Genomic DNA, 15,336 nt, shown 5'->3' on the forward strand with positions numbered 1-15,336 from the left:
GCCTGGTACACTGGTTAGTAAGGTTAGATCACATAGGATCAGGGAGAGCGAGACAAACGGACAAAAAATGGGCTTGTCAGTAGGAGACAGAGGATGGTGGGAGACGGTTGTTGTGCAGACTGGAGGCCTCTGACCAGCGTTGTGCCAGAAGCATTGGTGCTGGGGTCATACATGTGCATTATTGACATAAACGAGAATATATGAAGTATTGTTAGTATGTTTGTGGACAGTAAGATAAGTGTTATAGTGGGCAGTGTATACAGTTATCAAAGGTGATCTTAACCAACTGAGCCACTGGGTCAAGAAATGAAAGATGGAGCTGAATTCAGGTATTGGATTTTGTTAAGACAAACCAGGGACGGCTTATACAATTAATGACAGAGCTCTGGACAGTATTGTCGATCAAAGAGAGACCAAGGGATGCAGATACATTGTTCCTTAGAAGTGGCATCGCAGGTGGAAAGGCCAGGGAAAGCAGCATTTGGCACACGAGCCCTCATGGATCAGAGCATTGTGTACATGAGTTAGTCCATCATGATACGACTTTATCAGTCATTGCTGGGACTCCAGTTGGAGTACCGTGTAGAATTGCGATCCTCCTGCTTTAGGAAGCATATTCTGAAACTGCAAATGGAGCAAAGATTGACGAAGATGTTATTGATACTGGAGGGTTTGATGGAAATAGAGAGGCTTACTAAGCTGGAAAGCAACATGGAGGGGGTGAGATAGATTTGGCAGATAAGGTTAAGGAGAATCCAAAGAGATTCTACAGCACACAACTACAAAAAGGCTACTAGAGAGACAATAGAGCCCCTCAAAGATCAATAAGGGCATCCATGCCTGGAACCACAGGAAATGGGCGCGACCCGAAATGAATATTTCATGTCAGAAAGTATTGTGAACACAGACTAGGAAACAAAAGGAAAGAAACAGTGATGTCTTGAAAAGTGTCCCCATTACAGAAGAGGTGGTGCGGGAGGTCTTAGAACACAAAGGTAGAGGTATTCCTAGGTCCTGAACAAGTGTATCCCAGAACATTGTGGCAAAGTCGCATTGGGACAGTGGCAGAGATATTTGTATCATTATCCTTCGTATTTCCATTGGGTGTAGGTGGCTGAGGGGTGACCTTATAAAGGGATGTACATAGGGTGAATATTGAAGGTCTCTACCTCAGAGTAGGGGAATACATTACTAGAGGGCAAAAATATGAGGTGGGAGAGGAAATACTTAAAAGCGACCAGAGGAGAACATTTCCACACAGAGAAATGAGCTGCCACTGAAGTGGTAGAAAAAAGCATAATTACATCATGGTAAAGACATTTGGGCAGGTACATGGAGAGGACAAGGTTTGACGGGATAGGGACCAAAGCAAGCAAATGCGACTCATTCAGGAACTGTGGTCACCATGGACTAGTTGGATCGAAGGAAGCGTTTCTGTTCTGTATGTCTCTTTCTCCTGTTATTGGAGGAGGAGACTACTGAGATAAGGCATGTCGTCGGCATTGAAGCAAGTTACAGCAATAGAGACGGTAGTCTGTAATGCAGGATATTTCAAATATGTGGAGGGACTATCAGGAAGGGAGGAGGTTACAGGGACAGGAACTGTTACAGGAGTTAAAACTTATTGAAGACACTGGTCCATGAGACATTGTATATGTACAGTGTTGGAGGGGGGAACACAGAACAGAAAGATCCCAGGCAGCATTCCCACACACTCATGGGAAGCCTGGGTTCCTCTCTGTTATACTGATGTTCACGAAGATATCACAAGCCTGGATTGATAACTGTGACACTACCGATACTGTCTCAGTACAACAAAACTTACAGTAGGGATGGTGATTGACCTGGGGTGTGTCTGTACTGTGCTCCCCCTCCAGTACTGTATCCGTGTCATGTCTTGTTAGCCGATGTTTGGAGCCCTCTCATTGCTCTCTGCTCTGTGCACTGTGAGTGATCTTACCTCACTGCAGGATTTATTGAAGGTTCCAGATCTCACTGCCCTTTGTCTCTCTGGCTAACCAACCAACTTCAATGTGGTGGTGGATGAGACACACAGTAGTTGGGAAGTCTATTGAGTCAGAAACCTCCTGATTACCTGCAGGAGACAGAGAAATAGACAGGATGGAAAATTAGACTGATGTAGTGAGGATTACACATGGAGAATGACACTGAGTCCCACAGAGATCTGGAAAATCTTAGTCTCCATTCCTGGCCTGTGCTGTTGTGTCTCTCTGGAGTGGAGGATCTGTTGGCTCAGGATCTGGTGTAGCTGTAAGAGTGAGAGACACTGACAGAGGCAGAAATTGGACCCCCACAATGAGAAATACCACATGGAGAGTTACTGAGTGATATCACCAGAGTGCAGGAAGGTATCAGGATCAAACAATCATGAAGGAAAAACAGGATTAGCTCCATGATGCACTGGTATCAGTGTTCAGGGATGAATAGCCTGTGAGCAGGCGAAGTGATGGCCTAGTTGTATTACTGGTAGAGCAGGTATCCAAAACCTCAGCTAATGTTCAGGGGAGGAAAGTTTGATCCCCATCATCTGAAATGGTGGAATTTCAAATAAATTATTTTAAAAGTAGTAATTGACTATCCATCGATACCATTCATGATGTACAATAAATCCAAACACTTCGCCTTTCAAGAAGGATATCTGCCCAACCTCTCAATTATCCTCTGAAATGGCCGAGCAGGTTACTCAGCTGAACGGCAGCTAGGGCTGGGCAAGAAAGTTTGGTCAGCTAGAGACATCCATATCCCATACCTGTTTTTAAAAAAATTCCGATGGATTGGGGCCAGTGGCCTGTCCAATGATGTCAGTAGGTTTATGGACAGGGCTTTAAACTGAGACAGGATGTCGGGACAGGGTTCTGGTGAAAGGAGCTTTCCAAATCCAAAGGGAAAAGGTGACACATCAGAACAGCCTGGGGAATGTGGCCGTAGACAAGCAGAAAGAAACAGAATGAGACAGAGATGAACTAAAACTATACATCAGCGAATCGATTTGTGACAGGAAATTGTGGGAAAGAGTAAATTATGTTTTTTTTTGGAATGGACAAAGTCTCTTCAATAAGGTGGGTGGATTTGTGACACAAATGTGAAAGAGATTTAAACACCAGAGATACGTGGTTACAGGGCGAACAAAAGGTGGAAAATAAATATTCAATTTTTCACAAGTTTGCAGAAACTCAGGCAAAATGGGTAACTCTAACAATAATGGATAACAAAGGTATGACAGAGAAAGCATTTCATCTCAGATCATGAAGTCGAGTCAGTCTGAATGTAAATTCTGGCTACTACCTGCCAAGGACACAAGGAGCAGAAGAGAATAATCCACCTAACAGCATTTCATTGCTCATCACTGCATTCAACAGGAACTCACTGCAACTTTTATTAAACGTTCTGTGTTAATTTAGTGAAGCTTCAACATTCATATAATCTTGACAATCACACTGACAAGAGTGATATTCGAAGAGGAGATTGTAGAATTCGTTTTCAGTGTTTCTTTGAATAACACATTGTGCGACTGGCTAGGGATATAACTATCTCAGAGCGACCGTTGTGTGATGAAGCTTAGTGAATGAGTAATGTCACCGGGAGAGATCCTCCGGGAAATTTTGATAAAGTGCAGTTTAAAGAAATATGAAGTTTTAAAGTGAATCACAGAAAGGACAAATTACAACCAGAAACAAAAATAGCCAGTTACACGAGTTTGAGAGGAGAACTGACCAAGATAAACAGGCTAAACAAAATGTAATATGTATCTGTAAAAGAACAGTGGAAAACATTTAAAGGGACAGTGAAAATATTCTACAAAAGGGCATTCTATTGAAACAGATCAATCCTCAGCAAAAAATTCCCACCTGTCCCTCATTCCGGTCAAAATGGATCATATTAGATTATCAGGCTGAGAAGGTCACCACAAAGTATTTAAAATCCTGAAGAGAGAGAGTGTTTTAGGTTTTAAAGGGATTGTAAACGGTCTGCTAGCAGGAGGGGGGCAGTGGGAAGGGAAATCATTGTCAGGGTTTAATGATACGACAGGAACAGTGAGAGGTGGAAGTGCTGGCGGTGGTGACAGTGTTACAGAGAGTGGTCAGGACCTGAATGGTGTTACAAAGCCAGTACGGATTGCTGCAACTGGAGATGTTTGCAGATGTAGGGAAGGACATATGTATCTTTATATATTCATGCGATGTATGTGTCACTGATTGGACCAACTTTCTTTGCCCCACTGCGAATTGCCCAGAGGTTAGCTCAGAGTCAGCCATGTTGCTGTGGGTCTGGAGTCACATGCAGGCCACACAAGGTTAGACTGTCAGATGTGCTTCCCTTAAGGAGGTCAGTGAACCAGATGAATTCTTCCTACTGATTAGCAGTGCTTTTACGGTGACGTCACCAGTGTCTTGTACAGGTACAACATGGTACAAGCAAGGGCTGCAGATGCTGGAAACCGGAGTATAGATTATAGTGGTACTGGAAAAGCACAGTAGGTCAGGCGGCATCTTGACATCCCAACTCTTACTCTCAACGCTCTGCCCAATGAAGGTAACCATCCCAAACACCTGCTTCACCAGCCTGTCTACCTGTGACACCACTTTCAAAGAACTGTGTACCTGCATCCATAGGTCTCTGATTGACAACACTACCCAGGGCCCGAACATTAACTGTACAATTCCCACCCTGGCTTGTTTCTCCAAAATGGAACATTTATCTAATTAAATTCCATCTGCTATTCTTCAGCCCACTATCCCAGCAGGACTGTCCATCCTGTTGTATCACAGATAACCTTCTTCACTGTCCACTTTACCAACAATATCAGTATCACCCAAAAGACTTACTTACCAGGAAACCAATAATCCCATCCAAACTATTTATCCAAATGACAAAAACAGGGGACACACAACACCGCTGGTCACATGCCTCCAGTCAGAAAAACAACATGTCTCCCACCACCCTCTGTCTCCTACCATCAAGCCAGTTTTGTATCCAGTGGATTATTTCCTCCTGAATGTCATATCCTTTTACATTGATCAGAGCTTATTACCCAGTTTACCATACAGAACGTAGAACACAGAACAGTACAGCACAAGACACTTCGGCCATGACGCCATGCCAACATTTTACCCGACTCGAAGATCAAACTAACCTACACACGCTTCATTTTATTATCATTCATGTGCCTATCCAAGAGACCATTAAATGTACCGTTCCACTCACCCAACACTCTCTGTGTAAAGAACCTACACCTGAATCCTCCCCACACCCATCCTCCAGTCACCTTAAAATTATGCTCCCTTGTAATAGCCATGTATGCGACGGAATAAAGAGGTCGCTCACTATTCACTGTATCTATACCTCACACTATCTTATTCACCTGTACCAAGTCGCCCCTCGCCCTTCTTCACTCCAATGAGAAACGCCTTAGCTCCCTCAACTTTTCGTCATAAGACATGCTCTCCAGTCCAGGCAGAATCCTGCTAAATCTCCTCTTTACCCTCTCTGAGGCTTTCACATCTTTCCTATAATGAGGGGATCCGAACTGAACACAATATTGTAAGTGGGATCCAAACAGGGCTATATAGAGCTGCAGCATAACCTCGTGGCTTTAAAACTCAATCCCCAAATAATGAAAGCCAAGACATCATATTCCATCTTAACAAAATTATCAGCATAGGTGGCACATTTGACGGATCTCAGGTCATGAAATCCAAGATCGATCTGTTCTTCCACATTATCCAGTATTCTGCCTTTATCGCTGTATTCTGCATTCAAGTCTGACCTTCCAAAATGAATCACTTCATACTTTTCCAAGTTTGACTCCATCTACCACTTCTCAGCCCAGCTCTACATCCTGTCAATGTCCCGTTGCAACCTCCAATAGACATCCACACTATTCACCATTCCACCAACCTTCGTGTAATTGGGAAACTTATTAACCCACTCTTCCACTCACACATCCAAGTCATTCATAATCTCACAAAGAGCAGATGTCCTGTAACTTCTCCCTGCAGAAAACCACTGGTCACCGAGCTCCAGACCGAATGCTTTCCATCTGTCATCACCCCCTGTCTTCAATGGGCCAGGAATTCTGTATCCAGACTGGCAGGTTTCCCTGTATCCCATGCTCTGTACTTTCTCAATGAGCCATAAATGTGTTTTGTCACATTCTCAAAGGATTCAATAAGATTTGTGAGTCATGACATGTCCCTTACAAAGCCATGCTGACTGTCTCAATCAAGCTATGGTTTTTAAAGGAATCATAATTCCTGTCTGGCAGAGTCCTCTCCGATAATCTGAACATCACAGACAGAAGACTGACAGGTCTGTTGTTCCAAGGATTATCTCTATTCTCTTTTTTGAACAACGCATGGCTGATTCAACTAACCTACTCATCTTTGGACTGTGGGAGGAAACGCAGCAAACCCACGCAGACACAGGGAGAATGCGCAAACTCCACACAGACAGTCGCCTGGGGCTGGAATCGAAATCATGTCCCTGGTGCTGTGAGGCAGCAGTGCTAACCACTGAGCCACCGTGCTGGCCCATGTAATCCCTGGAGCCCTGCTTCGGATCCTTGGTTCCTCAACCTTAGGTTAGCTTCCTTCTTCCTGTAGACAAGATGTTCTACATCGCTTGGAATCTTGTCAAATGCTTTGCTGAAGTCCATGTAGACAACATTGACTGCTCTGCCTTTACCTATCTCTTGGCCAACTCCTCAAAGAGTCAATCCAGTGTGTGAAATACGGTTATCCACTCATGCTGACTATCTCTAATCAGCCCTTGCCTTTCCAAATATATGTAGCTCCTTTCTCTCAGAATCTCCTCCAACAACTTACCCAGCACTGGCTCACTGGGCTGTGATTTCCTGACGTTTCCCTGCAGCCCTTAAGTGATGGAACATCATTAGCCGCCCTGCAGTCTTCAGGTAACTCATTGTGCCTGTTGATAATATAAATGTCTCTGTTAGGGATGCCACAATCTCTTCCCTATCTTCCCATAATATTCAAGGATAGACCTAATGAGCTGCAGAGGATTTATCTACCTTTATTTGTTTTAAGATTCCAGCAATTTCTCTTCTCTGTTGAGGATTCTTTCCAAGACATCACTATTTATTTCCCCAAGTTCCCGAGCTTCCATGTCTTTCTCCACAGTAACTTCTGACATCACTATTTTGTCTAATATCTCACCCACCTCCTGATAGTTAAGGGGCCCTATTCTCTACCAAGTTACTCCTTAGCCCTTATTGAAACTTGTATAAAGGTTTCTGAAAATTTAAATAAACCGTATCGTCGGTACAGCCACTCCTACACCGTATCTACTCTGGCATTTATACTCACAACAATAAAAATACAATCCAACAGGCTCAAAATCGCATTCCATTTTTATTAAATGCGTTTCTAAGGGCCCAGTTATTGTTTATTGACAAATCCTTTCTAATACATTCCAGCTCCTGACCTCCTGTCAGACTAACGAACAATGCTTGGTTTCAGACTAGCAGCAGAAAGGTTATGGTAGTTTTATTTATCCATCTGAAAAAGGTATCTTACAGGTTCAACAAGTAATAGAGGCTTTGGAAATAGGGAGGGTCGTGGGGACTGAAGGACATTATGGAGATAGAGAGTGATGTGTGGACTCTATGAGATTATGGATATAGAGTGTGCAGTGGTGACTGAAGAACATTATGGAGATAGGGAGTGCTGTGGAGCCTGAAAGAGGCCAAGGAGACATGGAGGGCTGTTGGGACTGAAGGAGGTTGCACAGATCAGGAGGATCATGGGGATTAGATTACTTACAGTGTGGAAACAGGCCATTCGGCCCAACAAGTCCACACTGAAATACCAACGCACATCCAACCAGACCCATTCCCCTACATTTACCCCTGCAACTAACACTGTGGGCCATTTAGCGTGGTCAGTTCAACTAACCTGCACATTTTTGGACTGTGGGAGGAAACAGGAGCAACCAGAGGAAATCCACGCGGACACGGGGAAAATGTGCAAACTCCATACAGTCAGTGGCCTAAGGCAGGAAATGAACCCAAGAGTCTGGCGCTGTGAGGCAGCAGTGCTAACCACTGCACCACCGTGCCGCCCACGAAGACTGAAGGAGGTTACTCTGAATGGGAGGGTCATCGGCTCTGAATGAGATTATGGATATAGGGAGGGTCGTGGGGACTTTTAAAGGTTATGGAGTTTGGGAGGTTTGCGGGGAAAGATTCAGGTTACATGGATAGGAAGAGTCATGGGGACTGAAGGAGTTTGTGGAGATAGGGAGGGCTGTGGGGACTGAAGGGGCTTACAAAATTGGGATGACTGTGGGGACTGAAGGAGGTTGTGGAGGTAATAAGTTTGTAGAGAAGCACAGGAATGAAGAGCAGGTATCGGCCATTTGACCACAGAGTCAGTCCCAAAATTCAATATGATCATGACTGATCATCTAACCCAGTACGGTATTCCTGCTTTCACACCTTACCCTGATATTATAGAGACTACTGGCATTTAGTGATACAGTGGGCTCTAGTAACTGGGACAGGGGTGTGTCTTACAGAGATAGGGAGAGTTGTGGAAGCTGGGACAAGTGACAGATGCAGGGAAGGTTTTAGGAATGGGAGGACTTTACACGGATTTGGAGGAATGCAGGGATGGGACATGGTAACAATCAAATGGAGGATTTGGGGAGCTCGATCTGAGACAGATACAGTTGAGAATACAAGTGAGTCAAAAAGTGAGGGCAGGCAGGGACAAGATAGGTACAAGGTAGGACTAGTAAATTAAACTGCATTTATTTCAATGCAAGGAGCTTAACAGGAAAGGCAGATGAATTCAGGGCATGATTAGGAACATGGGACTGGGATCTCATAGCAATTACAGAAACATGGCTCAGGTATGGGCAGGACTGGCAGCTTAATGTTCCAGGATACAAATGCTACAGGAAGGTTAGAAGGGGAGGCAAGAGAGGAGGGGAGTGGTATTTTTGATAACGGATAGCATTACAGCTGTGCTGAGGGATGACATTCCCAGAAATACATCCAGGGACGTTATGTGGGTGAAACTGATGATCACCTTATTGGGATTGGATTATAGATCCCCAATAGTCAGAGGGAAATTGAGAAACAAACTTGTAAGGAGATCTCAGCTATCTGTAAGAATAATAGGTAGTTTAGGTAGGGGATTTTAACTTTCCAAACATCGACTGTGATTGCCATAGTGTTAAAGGTTTAGATGGAGATGAATTTCTTACGTGTGTACAAGATAGTTTTCTGATTGAGTATGTGGATTCACCTCCGAGGGAAGGTGCAAAGATTGACCTACTCTTGGGAAATAAGGCAGGGCAGGTGATGGAGGTGTCAATGGGGGAGCACTTTGGGGCCAGCGACCATAATTCATAGAATCATAGAAGGATACAGCGCAGTACAGGCCCTTCGGCCCTCGATGTTGCGCCGACCGAATCCTACCTAACCTATACTAGCCCAATAACTTCCAAATGCCTATCCAATGCCCGCTTAAATGACCATAAAGAAGGAGAGTTCACCACTGATACGGGCAGGGCATTCCATGAACTCACAACCCGCTGTGTGAAGAATCTACCCCTAACATCGGTCCTATACCTACCACCCCTTAATTTAAAGCTATGTCCCCTAGTAACACCTGACTCCATTAGCGGTAAAAGGTTCTTAGTATCTACCCTATCTAAACCCCTAATCATCTTATATACTTCTATCAGATCTCCCCTAAACCTTCTCTTCTCCAATGAGAACAGCCCCAAGTGCCTCAGCCTTTCCTCATAAGATTTTCCTACCATTCCAGGCAACATCCTGGTAAACCTCCTCTGCACTCGTTCTATAGCTTCCACATCCTTCCTATAGTATGGCGACCAAAACTGCACACAATACTCCAGATGAGGCCTCACCAGAGTCTTATACAACTGCAACATGACCTCAGGACTCCGGAACTCAATTCCTCTGCCAATAAAGCCCAGTACACCATATGCCTTCCTCACAGCACTATTTACCTGGGTGGCAACTTTCAGAGATCTGTGTACATGGACACCAAGATCCCTCTGCTCATCCACACTACCAAGTAGCCTACCATTAGCCCAGTAATCCATCATCTTGTTATTCCTACCAAAGTGAACGACTTCGCACTTAGCTACATTGAATTCCATTTGCCACATTTCCGCCCAGCTCTGCAACTTATCTATATCCCTCTGTAACCTACCACTTCCTTCCTCACTATCCACAACTCCACCGACTTTTGTGTCATCCGCAAACTTGCTTACCCAGCTTTCAAGTCCTTCCTCTAGATCATTTATAAAGATAACAAAAAGCAATGGTCCCAAAACAGATCCTTGTGGTACACCGCTAGTAACTGCGCTCCAAGATGAACATAATCCATCAACTACTACCCTCTGTCTCCTTCCAGCCAGCCAATTCCTAATCCAAACCTCTAATGTATCCTCAATGCCATACCTCCGAAGTTTTAGCATTAGCCTACCATGGGGAACCTTATCGAACGCCTTACTAAAATCCATATACACAACATCTACTGCTTTACCCTCATCCACTTCCTTGGTCACCTTCTCAAAGAACTCAATAAGGTTTGTGAGGCACGACCTGCCCTTCACAAAACCATGCTGGCTATCCCTGATCACGTTATTCCTACCCAGATGTTCATAAATCTTATCCCTTACCATTCTCTCTAAGACTTTGCCCACCACTGAAGTCAGACTCACTGGCCTATAGTTGCTAGGGCTATCCCTACTCCCTTTCTTGAACAACGGGACCACATTCGCTATCCTCCAGTCCTCTGGTACTATTCCTGTTGACAACGACGACATAAAAATCCAGGCCAATGGCTCTGCTATCTCCTCCCTAGCTTCCCATAGGATCCTGGGGTAAATGCCATCAGGCCCAGGAGACTTATCTATATTCATCCTTTCCAATATTCCCAAAACCTCTTCCCTGCATATTTCCAGGGCATCCATTCTAATTATTTGTGATTCCATATTCACATCAGCAACAGTGTCCTGTTCCTGAGTGAATACTGATGAAAAGTACTGATTTAATGTCTCTCCAATCTCCTCCGCCTCCACACACAACTTCCCACTACTATCCTTGACTGGACCGATACCTACCCTAGTCATCCTTTTATTCTTGACATACCTATAGAAAGCCTTTGGGTTTTCCCTAATCCTACCAGCTAAAGACTTTTCATGTCCCCTTCTCGCTTCTCTTAGCTCCCTCTTTAGCTCCTTCCTGGCTACCTTATAACTCTCAATCGCCCCTACTGAACCTTCACGCCTCATCTTTACATATGCCGCCTTCTTCCCTTTCACAAGGGACTCCAATTCCTTACTAAACCACGGCTGCCTCACAAGGCCCTTTACACCATGCCTGACTGGTACATACCTATCGAGGACACGCAGTAGCTGCTCCTTGAACACTCCCCACATCTCATTAGTGTTCTTCTCTTGAAGCCTGTTTTTCCAATCCACACATCCTAAGTCATGCCTCACTGCATCATAATTCCCCTGCCCCCAGCTATAGCTCTTGCCCTGCGGCACACGATTATCCCTCTCCATCACTAAAGTAAAAGTCACCGAGTTGTGGTCACTGTCCCCGAAGTGCTCACCTACCTCCAAGTCTAACACCTGGCCTGGTTCATTACCTAGAACCAAATCCAATATAGCCTCCCCTCTTGTTGGCCTGTCTACATATTGTGTCAGGAAACCCTCCTGCACACATTGTACAAACACCGACCCATCTAATTCTATTCATTTTAAAATCATGATGGAAAAGGAAAGACCTGATCTAAAAGTTGAAATTCTAAATTGAAGAAAGGCCAATTTTGACGGTGTTAGGCAAGAACCTTTGAAAGCTGATTGTAGGCAGATTTTCACAGGCAAAGGGACGACTGGGAAAATGGAAGCCTTCTGAAATTAGATGACAAGAGTCCAGAGAAAATATATTCCAGTCAGGATGAAAGGGAAGTCTGGAAGGTATGGGGAATGCTGGATGACGACAGAAATTGAGGGTTTGTTTCGGAAAAGGAAGGAAGCAAATGTCAGGTGTAGATAGGATTGATCGAGTGAATACTTAGAAGAGTATAAAGGAAGTAGGAGTATACTTAAGGCAGAAATCAGGGGATTTGAGATAGCTTTGGCAAATAGAATTAAGGAGAATCCTTAGGGTTTTTACAAATGTATTAAGAACTAAGGGTAACTACGGAGAGAATAGGGCCCCTCAAAGGGCAGCAAGCCGGCCTTTGTGTGGAGCCACAAGAAATGGGGGCGATACTAAATGAATATTTTGCATCATTATTTATTGTGGAAAATGATATGGAAGATTTAGACTGTAGGGAAATAGATGGTGACACCTTACAAAATGTCCATATATACGAGGAGAAAGTGCTGGATGTCTTGAAACAGTTAAAGGTGGATTGAGGACCTGATCAGTTGTACCCGAGAACTCTGTGGGAAGCTAGAGAAGTGATTGCTGGACCTCTTGCTGAGACATTTGTATCATCGATATTCATAGGTGAGGTGCAGGAAGACTGGAGGTTGACAAACATGGTGCCACTGTTTAAGAAGAACGGTAAAGACAAGCCAGGGAACTATAGATCGGAGAGCCTGAATTTGGTGGTGGTAAAGTTGTTGGAGGGAACCCTGAGGGACAGGACGTACATGTATTTTGAAAGGCAAGGACTGATTCGGGATAGTCAACATGGATTTGTGCGTGGGAAATCATGTCTCACAAACTTGATTGAGTTTTTTTTAAAGAAGTAACAAAGAAGATTGATGAGGGCCGAGCAGTAAATGTGATCTATATGGACTTCGGTAAAGCGTTCGACAAGGTTTCCCATGGGAGACTGATTAGCAAGGTTAGATCTCATGAAATACAGGGAGAACTAGCCATTTGGGTACAGAACTGGCTCAAAGATAAAAGGCAGAGGGTGGTGGTGGAGGGTTGTTTTTTTCAGACTGGAGGCCTGTGACCAGTGGAGTGCCACAAGGATCGGTGCTGAGTCCTCTACTTTTTGTCATTTACATAAATGATTTCGATGCGAGCATAAGAGGTTAGTAAGTAAGCTTGCTGATGACAACAATATTGGGGTGTAGTGGACAGCGAAGAGGGTTACCTCAGATTATACAACGGGATCTGGACCAGATGGGCTAATGGGCTGAGAAGTGGCAGATGGAGATAAATTCAGATAAATGCGAGGTGCTGCATTTTGGGAACGCAAATCTTAGCAGGACTTATACACGTAAAGGTAAGATCCAAGGGAGTTTTGGCGAACAAAGAGACCTTGGAGTGCAAGTTCGTAGTTCCTTGAACGTGGAGTTGCAGGTAGATAGGATAGTGAAGAAGGTGTTTAGCATACTTTCCTTTCTTGGTCAGAGAGTTGAGTACAGGAGTTGGGAGGTCATGTTGCAGCTTTAAAGGACATTGGTTAGGCGTGCAATTCTGGTCTCCTTCCTATCAGAAAGATGTTGTGAAACTTGAACGGGTTCAGAAAAGATTTACAAGGATATTGCCAGGTTTGGTGGATCTGAGTTACAAGGAGAGGCTGAACAGGCTTGGGCAGTTTTCCCTGGAGTGTCAGAGGCTGAGGGGTGACCTGACAGATGTTTACAAAATTATGAGGAGCTTGGTTAGGAGAAATAGACAAAGCATTTTTCCTTGGGTCGAGGAGTCCAGAACTAGAGGGCACAGGTTTTGGGTGAGAGGGGAAAGATATAAAAGAGACCTAAGGGGAAACGTTTTCATGCAGAGGGTGGTACTTGAATGAGATGCCAGAGGATGTGGTGGAGTCTGGTACAATTGCAACATTTAAGAGGCATCTGGATGGGTTTATGAATAGGAAGGGTTTGCAGGGATATTGGCCGGGTCCTGGCAGGTGTGACTACATCTGGTCGGCATGGACAGGTCGGAAAGAATGGTCTGTTTCCATGCTGTACATCTCTATGACTCTATCACTCATAGAGGTTATAGAAATAAACTGTGTGGTCGCGCCTGGAGGAGGTTAAAGGCATAAAGGTTTGTAGTTACTGAAGGAAATTACATGAATCGGGACCAGCTGAGTTTACAGAGAATGAATGTATCTTAGAGACAGGAAGAGTTCATAGTCATCATTAGAAATGCAGAAACTAATTTATGACAGAAGCAGGGTCACTCTGCTTTATGCCCAGAGACAAGGAGGAGACTAATGGCTGGAAGAGGTTACTAAGATACAGAGCATTTTTGTTGTCATGACGGGGAAGGTTACAGAGATCATGAATGCAGCAGGAGTTCAAAAAAAGTCACAAAGACAGGGAGGTTTTTCAGGACTGGAAAGGACTACACTGACAGGGGTGGCTTAAAGAACTGAAGAGATGTTATTCACAGATAAGGAGAGATGTGACGGAACCTGGGATTAAAGTTGTACTGGTCAGAGGAGCTTACATGGATAGGCAGGATTGTAGAGGCTGATAGAGATCGGGGAAGTGGTATCTATGAAACAGACAGTGGAGAATATGACAGACATAGAGTGGTTCAGTGGAACATATGAATTTACAGACAAGATGGTGATCATGAAACCTAAGATTTTTCTCATGTTCCTTGCCCAGCATTGTTCCTACATCATGCCCTCAGGATCTTAATTAAAGCCCATGAACTCCTCCCTGTGCTGTTAACTGTGTGAGTGATCCTACCGGCTGCAGGATTTACTGAAGGCTCCAGATCTCACTCTTCATCTCTCTCGCTGACCAAGTGTCTTGAATGTGTGATGGACGAGAAGGAATTGAGAATTCTGCTGAGTCAGGGACATCAGGAATACCTACAGGAGACAGAAATAGACAGAATGGGAAATTAGATTAATGCAATGAAGGTTACACATGGAGAATGGCACTGAGTCCCACAGAGATCTGGAAAATCCCAGTCTCCATCCCTGGCCTGTGCTGTTGCGTATCTCTGGAGTGGATAATTCTCTTAGGTCAGGATCTGGAGTAGCTGCAAGAGCGAGAGACACTGACAGAGGCAGCAATTAGACCCACACAGTGAGGGATATCACATGGAGAGAGACTGAGTGATATCAGCAGAGTGCTGGAAGGGGTCAGGATCACACAATGGTATCATCAGAAGTGATTCTGACTAGTGAGCATTGCTACCAGTATTCAGAGAGGACTGAGCTATTTTCTTGGGATAGGCTCCTCTGATACCTGGATTATGCAGTGTGCTATCAACGGACACAGACGAGGAGGGGGACAGGTCTGAGGTGAATGCAAATTCCCAAGTCGAAAGAGAAAGTTTGAAATATTGAAACACCATGGAGATGCGGATGAAGGCCAACA

Source organism: Hemiscyllium ocellatum, chromosome 38, assembly GCF_020745735.1.
Source record: "Hemiscyllium ocellatum isolate sHemOce1 chromosome 38, sHemOce1.pat.X.cur, whole genome shotgun sequence".
Classification (NCBI taxonomy): Eukaryota; Metazoa; Chordata; class Chondrichthyes; order Orectolobiformes; family Hemiscylliidae; genus Hemiscyllium; species Hemiscyllium ocellatum.